The sequence below is a fragment of the Gasterosteus aculeatus genome, chromosome 9, assembly GCF_964276395.1.
Source record: "Gasterosteus aculeatus chromosome 9, fGasAcu3.hap1.1, whole genome shotgun sequence".
In the NCBI taxonomy this organism is placed as follows: Eukaryota; Metazoa; Chordata; class Actinopteri; order Perciformes; family Gasterosteidae; genus Gasterosteus; species Gasterosteus aculeatus.
In genome coordinates, this window is record NC_135696.1 from 9,686,242 (window position 1) to 9,698,661 (window position 12,420).

Here is a 12,420-nt window from a genome sequence, read left to right on the forward strand (position 1 = left end):
GAACAAGCTATGACATTTTTCTTTTTTTTCTGCAGTCTTTCCACTCTCATCATGTAATGGGTATATCCATATCACTTCTCTGACACTATTACGGTGTGTCCATTTATCATGTGGATATCCGGTCTGCTTATCTGAAGCTGTTGTTGGATCAACACGTCATGAACCTTAAACCTGATATCCAAAAGAATGTGAAAATAAAGAGAATGGTCCAAGTCGATGTGGCAGACAGAGATATTCTGACTTTAGTCAAGCCACTGGATCCTAAATCATTCCACAATGCTAATGTCTTTCCTCCCCATTGCCTAGTAAACACTCTCAAGTTTCAACCCCAGCTTGAGTTCAATATAGTTGAGAGTACTCAGGTTATTACACTTGTGTAAACTTCTCAGACTTCACAAGGCTTCTCCAGTTTGTCCACAGAAAGAATACAATAAAACGGTTTTATACCAGCTCACTAAAGCGGCAATACCACTTTAGTTCCCCTGCAACATACAGTATCTTTCTATATTCTATACACAGCACTAACCGGCACATTGCAGATTCTCCATATTATTATTTTTAGGATGGTTGAATGTGTTCTAGTGGACATTCCTCATAGAGTCTGTTAAGAAATGGAGACAGCAAGATTAAGTATTTCATCTTTTATGTACTGCATCAGCCTGAATTCATAAACGATTTAAAAATGGGTCTGAACGTTCCTGTCCCATTCCATTGACATATGATCCAGTGGGATAACTGTTATTTTATTCAGTCCTACAATTTTCTTCAGTTTGTGTTGTCAAGGACTGTAAACCACCAGTATGCCTTGATAAAGTTAGAACGATGTGACTCCTATAACAATAACCAATACCATTAGTGGCAGGGCAGCATGCTTTGCCTTTTCTCCTCATGCAATAGCACAGATTCCAGAAATACAACATTTTTTCTTCTATGATCTCATCTTTGTAGTAAAGTGTGAGATACCATACTGAAAGATAAAACACGTAACATTGACCTACAGGATTATGGGAAAATACAAGTTTGAATTCCAGATCCAACTGTCCTTTGAATCATTTTAGCAACAGACAATCAATGACTGTGTTACCAATAAAAATAAAAACAAGAATAAAAAAACTGTTGTGTTAATGCATTTTGCAGTTCTAAACACTTCCCAAGTTATCATGTTTAATCATTAGATATATTTAAATGACTGATTGTCAAACTGTCTCACGCAAACACAGGAAGTAGAAAGAGAGATGCCGGAGAGGCGACAAATAGTTAAGAGTACGCTCCGGCTGAAAGAGATTGGCAGTAATGGGAAAGGTGGAGAAAAACAACATAAAGTCATCAATATAAAGAGACAGCACACGCTTCCTCTGACAGACACTGCAATTAGACAAGTGAGTGGCAGGCCGAGTGCACTACACACTCTTTCATCCTCCCCTTCACCATCCCTTCATCTCTCTCTTCACCCGCCTGTCCCAGCCAGATGAGTCATCCCTCCTTTTCATGACACCTGAAACGGAATTGACCAGGTGTCACTATAGAATAGGTGAGAAAAAGACTGCTACGAGGACAGAAAGAGCGTTGCTACAGAAATTGTTATGGCCGAAAAAATACCCCACACTTTGATAAACAAGGGGATACTTGTTTTTCTACGCCTGATGAGGGCAGCTCTGTGTTTTGTGGAAAAACAGCTGTGGAAAACGTCTTGCCTCAAGGTCCATCAGTCTAAATGGCAGCCTCCAATTTTCTGAATTCTGGTGAGATGGTTACGGTTAGACATTGACCAGAATGCCATAAAGCTTCTCCCTTAATCACTAATCACTTAACAGTGATATTTAAATCACAGCTTAAGGTCCGTCAAACTTTTGGATTTGTTGGAGTTTTGAAGCATGCATGGTGCTGTTTTCAGAGATTTAGGAATAGGTTGAGTTACTTTCAAAACCAAGATGAATACTGTTGAATTAGTAAAAGTCCAGTTCTGTAAAGAGACTTGGGACTTTGCTGCAGGGTATAGCTGGACATCTGCGTTTGGTGTAATGCTCATGGCTGTGTTTTAACTCAGCAAGGTTGTCACTGAGGAGCCTCGGATCACTCGTCACAACTCAAGATAGTATTAAGTTTGCCAGACAGATGCAGTTGTTGTCATTCTTGAGGCCCTTTCTATAGTAACACTGAAGGTGAACCTTTGCCTCTGTAAACTAACCAAAGAAGACTATATGCCATACTGCACTGTGGGGGCCAACACGCCCTTTGTAGTACATAATGATGCTGATAATAATGTGAAACAATTGTTATTAAGTTATAATAAATAAATGATAAATAAGTTATTTGAAATATGCAAACAATTTAGAGGAATCCATCCGTCTCAAGTGTAATCGTAAACTCTACACACGTGTTGCGAGATCTGAACGTTTGCAATGCGTTGAAATCTTAACAACGTGGAAAAATATCTGTGCAAACTCCATCTGCTGATAATAATCTTGTGTTATGATCAGAAGTTACTAAGTGGGGCTTGTTTTGTTGATCTCTGTGTGTTCTTTTGTAGGTATTCTGATAATGCAAGTCCAATCAGATTAAAGTAAAGCCGCTTGAAACTGGAGTAAGCATAATTTAGTTACCAGACCTCAGCAACTTATCAATCTTTGGAATTACCTTGGTGCACCTGAAGCACTAGAATTACTTGGGAACCCTGAGTGATGTAGGAATTTACCCCCCCGAAATGTGAAGCAACCTTTGTTCTACTTTGCATAGCTAAGTGCTCTAACAGTCTTTATGGGGTTATGTGAGTGAAGGACAATGCTTGGACCCCCTACCGTGACAGAGAAAGGACACCTGCGTACTGGGGATCGCAGCGAAAACAAAGACCGACCTCACAGAGTACTGAAGCAGATCTCGTTGTTACCTGTCAGCCTGTACCATTCAACATCTGGCCTGTTTGCCTGACTCTGGGGAAACACCAGCTCTGTCAAATGTGTCTCAAATTGTTTCATGTCTTCAGCGGCATTTCACATCAAGGAGATATTGCCTGGGCGGTACCAGCATACAGGCTGTTTCCGATGCGATTGCAGGGTGCTGATTTTCACATCTGCGTAGTTGTGCAGGCAGGAGCATGGCTACATTGTGTCTAGTTACGACATTGGTCAGCATGTGTACACTCCTCAGATAAGGGCTGAAAGTGTAGGATGAGCCGGAGAGAACATCAGACGGACAGCCACTGAGTACCAGTATGCACACACCGACTGAGAGTGTGTGTCACATACACACACACACACACATTCACAAACACAGAGATCTTAAAACTAGGCAAGAGAGGAAGAGAGAAAAGAAGTACAGCTTGAAAGTTCGTATGAAACAGGTGGGTTTCTGAGTGAAAGAATTGGAAAAAAAAGCAGCATGTGGGTTCTTAGTGTTGCCGGCCTGTCAGGTTACAATCTTCCTTTGAAGTGTGTGTGTGCGTGTGTGTGTGTGTGTGTGTGTTTGCAGGGAGGGGGAGGCATGTTTATATGAGTCAAAGCGACTGCGTAGATTCATGTCAGTACAACTTCTGTGTGTGTGTGTGTGTGTGTGTGTGTGTGTGTGTGTGTGTGTGTGTGTGTGTGTGTGTGTGTGTGTGTGATCTGTGAATCTGTGTGAAGGTGAGCCAGGGGTTCTCCTGACTTGACGGTAGTCTGACTGATGTGTGAAGGCTTGTGTGTGCGTATGTGCATGTGTTGCTGTATATCCACCATCCACCCCCTCTCTTCGCTCTCGGCCTGTCCTCTGTGGGGTTTTCCATAGACCGGTTACATCTCCACTTTTGGATCCAGCAGGTAATGGTCCGTGCAGAAATAACCAGAGCAAAAGAACTAGAGGAGAGAAAAATTATGTTAGACTACCTGTGAAAAAAGGATTTTTACTTCTTTGTTGCATATTTGCTGTTAACTTGATGTCCAGTAGAAGGTGCATAAAAAGCATGAATGTCTTCTCAAATTTGTCTCCCAAGAAGCAAGAAAATTATCTCATCTTTAAAGCCTAAACGGTTGCTGAATAAAAGCAACCCTTCAAATTCCATAATCTATTCATTGCTATAAAATGTTTTTTTCCCCATTTAAAAACTACTTTTTTCAGCCGCTGCTCCTTTTATGTTCCATAAAGTGTGTGAGTGTTTTTCCTCAATGGGCGTAGAAGTTAGTGATCTCTGCTGGTACCAATCTACGTCCACACAGGTGTTCTTCCTGCAGTCGTCAACACACACACACACACACACACACACACACACACACACACACACACACACACACACACACACACACACTTAAGACATGCGCGCACCGTCTGTCATCACCTCTCTGTGCACGAGATTAATGGTGCTGTGCGAATGACTCAGCTCTGGTCAATTGGAGCAAAAAGGAAAAAGAAAACACGTGTGTCCTTGTGTCCTTTCCAAAATTTGTAGACATATCAGACAGTCATGAACTTGTCCAACTTTAGAGTGACAAAAGGCCTCATGTTGAAATTGAAATCACGTTATGCAGCAACATACTGTCCCATCACACAAAGGAAAGAGGTCCACTAAATATCAATGAATTTCAATGTACAGAATCTTGTAGTTGCACAGGACAATATAAGTACACAGAGTTCAAATCTGTTCATCGAAACGTCTCTACGTGACCGACGTCTTTGAAGATAATCCATCTGCCTCATGTTTGAGCGAAGCTCGTGGGCACGAGTGCACTTGAACTTGAAGGAGGGATCACCATTATAAAAAGTCTGGACTGTTGGCACCGTGTGAAGTTGTATGTAGGAATTGAATGTATTATACATAGTTCATTCTGTACACATGGCATCCATTGTAGTCTGTCCATCCCGGGAGTGGGATCCCTCCTCTGACGTTCTCCCTAAGGTTTCTTCCTTTTGTTGCTGAGGGTTTTTTCATTTTTTGGGGAGTTTTTCCTGTGCTGATTTGAGGGTTTCGGGACAGAGGATGTCGTATGTGTACAGACTGTAAAGACCTCTGAGGCAAATTTGTAATTGGCGATTTTGGGCTATACAAAATAAAATTAATTGAATTGAATTGTAGCATGAAATGTGTTTTGCTTGTTGAGTTTTATCAACAACTCTGCAGTTCCTGTGAGCGCTACAGATATTCTTAGTCAGCTCATTGTTTTGGTTTTAAAGTCAGCATTACTGTGTTACAGACGATTTGTCATGTCCTCCGGTGCTTGACACCGACGTGCAAGTCGCCCTTTCGATACACCTGACTTTCAAGTAACTGCATTGTAGACCTGTCTGCGTCATTGTTGGATGCACAGACAAGATTCTCCGGCAAACCAATAATTTATTATAAGGAATTCACAGTTGAGACCATGCTTATCAGTCAGAAGATCAGAACTACCAGGAGGTATTTGAGAAACCATTTTGAGATTTTTGATCTTTGTGATGAGAAAGTAGAGCCGAAACTTTGAGAAGAGGTTTGCCAAAACACAGTGTTAAATAATTCCAGAGGACACAACAATACACAGTCAAAGCACATCGCAGGCTAAAGTAAACCAAGTGCAACTCCATCCTTCTTCTCTCAGCCTGTTTCGATGAAAGAGCGTCACCTGACATATTGCAGATGAAAGATTCACACCGGTGCACATATTTTCAACCCTGTTATCATCGACGGTTCAGAAGCCGCCGTAGAACATGTTGTTGAGCAGAAGGCACCGTGAGGATTCCATGTCAAATACCCCACTAACCACTGTCTTCAGCTCATATCCACTAACCACAAATTACAAGCAACATGGAATAAAATTGGGCTGAGAAAAAAAGTCAGTGCTTTCGTTTCCCGGGATAACGTTATATTTTTTCTTTACGAACAACTAAGTATTTTTCTTAGATGGTCATAAAAGTCACATTAGTTTACAATGTGTGTTGCAATTTAATTTTCATTGGCCCTCACGTCACAAAACAGTGCCAGCATATAAACAAACAAATTCCCTCGTAAGTTATCCAAACACATCAACATCCATTATTCGTTGTGCAAGGATTTTAAATAAAATTCATGTTTGTTTGTAACTGCAAACTGTTTCCACCTCATGGCTTTTATTAATATAGCTGACTGAATTACACTTCTGATCAAAACAACAAACTCAGTTGAACCTGCAGGTGTTCAGATAACAAAAAAAAAATTCTTCAGGAAAGGCTCATTGTGACATTGAACTCAAGCAGAATAAACACTTAAGCTGGCGGAGCTGGACGTTCTCTATAGGATGGAGAGCGGCTGTAAGTCAATTTTATTATCTGGTGTGGGAAAGAACTGGCCTCTTGGTCATGAATGTCAAATAAGAAAGATAAGAGGTCAAGTGAGAAACACAGCAGTTGCAAAACTTTAAACTACGTTACCATATTATTTGATGTACATTGCCAACATCTTTACCTTGCACTCTGGGTGATTTTTCTTTTCAAACTTCCTGTCATTTACATGAGCTCACTGGAAGTGAAACAGCAACTTGAAAGTGAGTGGAAGTGAAGAGAAAGAGTTACTGGGAACTGATGGGAGGGAAGAGAGGGGTTTAGAGATCTGACAGCGGACACTTATTCTCATGTTGTTCACCACCCTTGCAGTGAAAAATCATTTGTGCAGCTTTGTAGCGGTCATGTTTGCTCAATGCTTTGGATTCACTAATTCATTCTTAAATTCTTAGTAGGAGCAGAAACATCCATGAATGCACCACGCGAGGAGGGGTGGAGGGAAGGATAGGTCAGGGAGTATTAGAGTATTTGGAGCCTTGAGATGCTGGTAAGTGCAATTGCTGTTGTTGATGACCTGCCCTGCTAATCCTCTCTAAAAGGCTTTGGGGAATATAAAAACGTTAAACCAATTCTGTCTTTGTCTACAGTTTTATGTCATTTTAGCCAAATATCTCCATCCTAGATGGATGGACTTAAGCAAGACTCCTCTACCACTCAGCCATGGCCGTCATAATGGTCATAACTTAGCATTTCACATGGCTTAATAAAGCAGGTGGGGATTAGTGTGTCCTTCAGGACTCATCAACAACTGACATTTATTTGGGTGGGACAGATTGATCCTTTACCATGTTCTGGTTTGCTGGAGGAAGCTGCCACAAAAATGGACAAAAATGATAGAAATCTGACCATCCCCATCATGAAGGGTTGTTCCTGATGGGGATGGTTGTTGGACTCTAAACTCACCGGACCCAGAATTCAAAAATAGACAAAGCTGTATTATTATCAGCCGTCACGGATAGTCTAACACTATTCATCTTCTGGGGGCTTAACACACACACACACACACACACACACACACACACACACACACACACACACACACACACACACACACACACACACACACACACACACACACACACACACACACACAGTGGAAGTAATTAAAGCAAGTGGAGCTAAATTGAAGTATATTGAACTCATCTCTCACACGCTCCCACTCTGTCAATAGATCACTCGCCAAGTGCTATCGACCGCTGCAAAGACTTCCCTCTAACACACGTGTGTGTGTGTGTGTGTGTGTGTGTGAATGATGTGAGATGGGAATGATAGAAAGGGACACAGACTCTCTCTCCTTTTCTCATATCTTCTCGTCAGCTCTTCTCCCCTCTCAACCCTCCAGCCTCTGTTTTCTCCCTTCTCTCCAAATCTCTTAATTTTCCCTTTTTATCTTGTGGGAGGAGTAATGATTTTAACTAAATGAGAGTCTTGCACTTCCCTACCCGACTAGATTAGCAGATCAATGGAACAGCGCGTGTGTGTCCATCATGGGGGATGACTGTGTGTTTCTGAGTGTGTGTTTGTGAGATTGTTAAGTTCACCACAGTCTGTATAGTCATCATAAATACCCAATACCCCAGGTGACTCCACACTGCACCGGGGACAAAGCCCTTGAGATGGCAAACGACAAGAGCGGTCGACGGGAGATTTTCCAGAAGCGACAGGGGAGCAGAAAGCTATGGATTTTTACCGAATAATCGGTAGAAATTCTCCACTGGGTCTTGGCATGACAAATGTGTGTCAAACACACCATCAATGGCAGAGGAGAAGGCCTCTTCTGCTCTGTTGAAAGGCATTTCCCCCCTGCTTGATGTGAATTCAATTGATGTGGAATTGATTATCTCCTATTTGTGATCAACCCTTAATGCGTTTGCGTCCAGTGGCTGAGTCCTTCCACTATGCGTATGAGCTGCACCTCCTCTAACCCCCCTTGTTTTTCATTTATTCTGTGTTGCCCGCTTTTTCCATCCCTCTGTGACGTTTCAGACCTATTTGGTATGATTTAAAAGGCTGAGTTTATTGACAACCCAATTTGAGTGAAGGTTGATTTTGATTTAATTCAATTGATTACATACCTATTGTATGTAACTAAAGGAAATGAGCAAAACAAAATGGTTGGCTAAATTAATCTAAGTACATAAGGTGACATAAGGAGGATTCATGCTTCAACTGTGCATCTAGTTATTTGCATAAAACATAATTTTTCTATATATATATATATGTGATTACATTTAGAGTGATGTGAGCAGGCATCCCCATAGAGTGATGAACAGGTATAATTACGGGCAAACCAATTACCGATATACAACCCCAAATTCTAAAGACATGTATTTCTGTAAATCTAAGATAAAGCCTTTATTGGTCTACTGCACCATACATACAGTAGTTAACAGAACAAAATTCTTAAATAACATCTTAAAATATTGGTGCCGTGTCTAATGTCGAATGAATCGCCTTTCCCCATGACGCTGCATGCTGAACAGGCCACTTGAGGAAGTGTCATACGAGTGTATTTGAATATGCTTAAAGGAACAGTAGGGAAATCTTCAGAGGAAGTGTCCACCACTGACCTCATTCGCTCGTAATAACCACTGGTATGGAAACAACTGAACTAAAGAAATTATGTAAATTAAACTATTTCAAATGCATATCGTAACAAATCATGTATATGTGTGTGTGTGTGTGTGTGTGTGTGTGTGTGTGTGTGTGTGTGTGTGACAGCTTCAGCTGAGAAACTTTCTTGAATGAAATCCCAGAGATGCTGGAGGATTTTTCCTTTAAAGGCAATACATTATCTGATCTCATTGTACATATTTTTGCTGCTCTTGTTGACAACAAGCAACTCTGCATTACAGATCCAGTGTGTGTAGATGTAATATCAGAAATATACTCATAATCAACTGGATTTCTTTACTTTATAATAATCATGAACATGAACTGGTTGTTAAATGAGGCCCCTGCACTCTTTACATTTGCAAGCATCCTTTTGCTGGTGCATTTCTACATTTCTTATTCATGTGTGGAACTGATTGGAACTAATTTGTTTACAACATTTGCAATATCACACTCTGCAAGTACCTAGAATGTGAATGAGACAAAACAGAAACCTGCTTAATAAAACATTGCTACGTAAAGAACCGTCTCTGAGGCAGATGTACAGTGTTGGGAGCGACTTATAAATAATTGGATACAATGATACGTCGCGTCCTGCAGATTTCCAATAATCAGTCGCATCGGTTTAGTCTCACCGCTATTTAATATTGATATCAAGTGGCCTTATTGAGCAATGAAACCTTAGAGTATTTGGCACGAAAACACACACACACACACACACACACACACACACACACACACACACACACACACACACATCAACACACGTCCATGCATGCTGTGTGCAGATTTCCGTTCCATATGGACGGCCTATCAAAGCATGGTGGTTTCCTCCTGTTAGTGTGACAGCTCCTAAGCCTCACACATGAAAGACTGACAGAGAAGTTTTATTATACCTTTTCTCAAAGCAAGAAGTGTATGAATGTGTGTGTGTGTGTGTGTGTCTGCGTGTGTTACTGTTTTCTTAGCTACAGGAGAGGTGTAGACAACATTCAGGCTGAATAGTTGCCAGATTTTCAGAACAAAACATGGCTTCTTAGCAACACAGCTTTTCTCGATGCTTTTATCTGATGATCTTTTATGAAACATGTAGCTGTCGGTACAAACACAAAGAACTAGTCCTTACACACACACACACACACACACACACACACACACACTCAGCTTGTCTGGATTTTAGATGATATCTAGATTATAGTAGTAAAGAGAGTAAAGCATATATATTATATGCTGATGCAACAATGTCATAGCAAAATTATAGAGTAAAACAATGTACTTTTAGAGATGGTAGAGTAGAATATTGAGAGGCATAATCTTGAAACGTTTTAGTAACGGAGGTAGGCAGCTCACCTGAAGTAAGAGCACATCCACTACCATCATTGAAGATTAAAAAAAAGAATCCTCTGGGGAAATGAGCAGTAATGTTTGTACCCAAAACCAACCCTTTTAACTCACACAGGTATTTAAGGATAGCTTATAGTATGTTAAAAGGTAACACCCACACACCCCAAAACCTAGGAACCCTGGTTTTATGTGGGTCTTGCTGCGTCTCATCAGTAAAAAATATAAAGCAGAGAGTTTGAGAACTGCATTTGCATATACGTTGCGTGTCACATCAATGCAAGTACAAATAAGTTTGCCCTAATGAAACCATAGCATGCGTGTACAAGGAAACCACTAGACGCACTGGTGACTATAATAATTATGTTATCACTGGTGGGCTTGTTCTCACCAGTCACAGCCGCTGTGCGAACATACACAACCACGCACTCAGGTAGAAGGTATTTCATCATGCCTTATTTTGTGGTTGTGTCACCTCTGCCTCACCGGTGATTTAGCTTTAAATGGAGAGAGACCTCAACAAAGAAATAGAGAGACTGAGAGCTGCTACGATGACAGAATCCGTACCTGAGTCATTACGACATGTGGAGTTGAGGGCCAATATTTGACAAAAGCATCCGTCCGTGTGTGTGTGTGTGTGTGTGTAGAATCAGTGTCAGCAGAGCTATGGAATGCTTTTCTTGTACGTGGACTACCTCATGAACAAATACGGACGCTGACTATGGCAATAGAGACTTAAGAGCACTGTCAGAATCATGCAAATGCACACACACTAACACGCGCGCACACACACGCACAGAAACCCACGCACGTGTTCTATCAGAAGATCAGGATATGAGTGATCCCTGCTCTTCTAAGCCAGGGAGTTTCCTTTCCTGACTGAAGCTCTCAAACTCTGTGTGTGTGTGTGTGTGTGTGTGTGTGTGTGTGTGTGTGTGTGTGTGTGTGTGTGTGTTTGTGTGTAATCCTTACCACTTCCAAGCAGCTTTGACCTGCCAAGAGATAAACAACCTCGTCACCTGAGGTCGTTCTTAGATATACACACTTATGAGCGCAGGTAGGCACATGCACTCTCACACTCACTCTCTTCTTCTCCAGAGCAGCAGTGTATCATATTTTTTCTCTTCATTGACGAACCTTGGAAGTGAAAGAAAGCAGTGTGTTCGCTCATCAAGAGCCCCATTCAGTAATTCTGTCACTTGTCGTATCACAATACAAAGCTGTAAATGACACCGCACATCACATGCTTCAATGCTACGTCTAAGATTTATGAGGGCAAAGCCTTTGACCTGCCGGCAGCCGAGGAGAAGAGGGTAACAGTTAATCAGCAAACAGTATAAGAAGAAATATGGTGACCGAAATGTAGTTGTTCCAAGCTCATATTCGTGGCAAACAACTTGCATTAGGTGGGACTTGGACATGGCCGCCTAGCAGCCTGCAGCAGCAGGACTAGAAGCTGGGAATTCAATGCTCTGAAGATGTTAAAACAAAGTTTCCTATGGATTTCCTGATGGCTTTGCTGCTCTTTCCACCTCATTGCTTCATGTCTAGCTCTCTCGTCCAGGGAGGCTGAACGCAGGCCGAGCGGCCCAGCTGTGGAGCGTTGAGTCTGGACATGTCGGGACGTGCACAACCCTGAACATCCACAGAACTTGTGATTTACCTGTGTGGGACCCTGGTGCGCTTTAATCACCAACAAGAAATACACACACGCACAGGCACATGCGCACACACAAAGAGACAGGTGAGGTTTGTATATGTTCAGTGTGTGTTTATTCCAGAGAATGCGTGTTGGTGAGTTTGCAAGAGTGTATGCACAAGTGTGTACGTGTACCTGTAGCGATGCTTGAAGTCAGGTGGGCTGGCACATCTAGGATCCCCTTTGAAGGTGTGTTCATGTACACACACACGCAGTATACTAACACACAGACACACAAACACATACATACACTGACCAGCTGTTTCTTCCTTCCATTGCTCTTTGATGTTTCTACGTTATCCATCCTACCCACAGTGCATCTCTCTCTCTCTCTCTCTCTCTCTCTCTCTCTACACACATGGGCACATGGACAACTTTACAGCATCCTACTCAACAAGTAAATAAAATACATGGCCATGAATTTAAATCTGCATTCTGACTATCTGGTTGAATTGTGCTACAACATGACGAACATTTTAAAATATTGGAAGCATAATTTTTTGAAA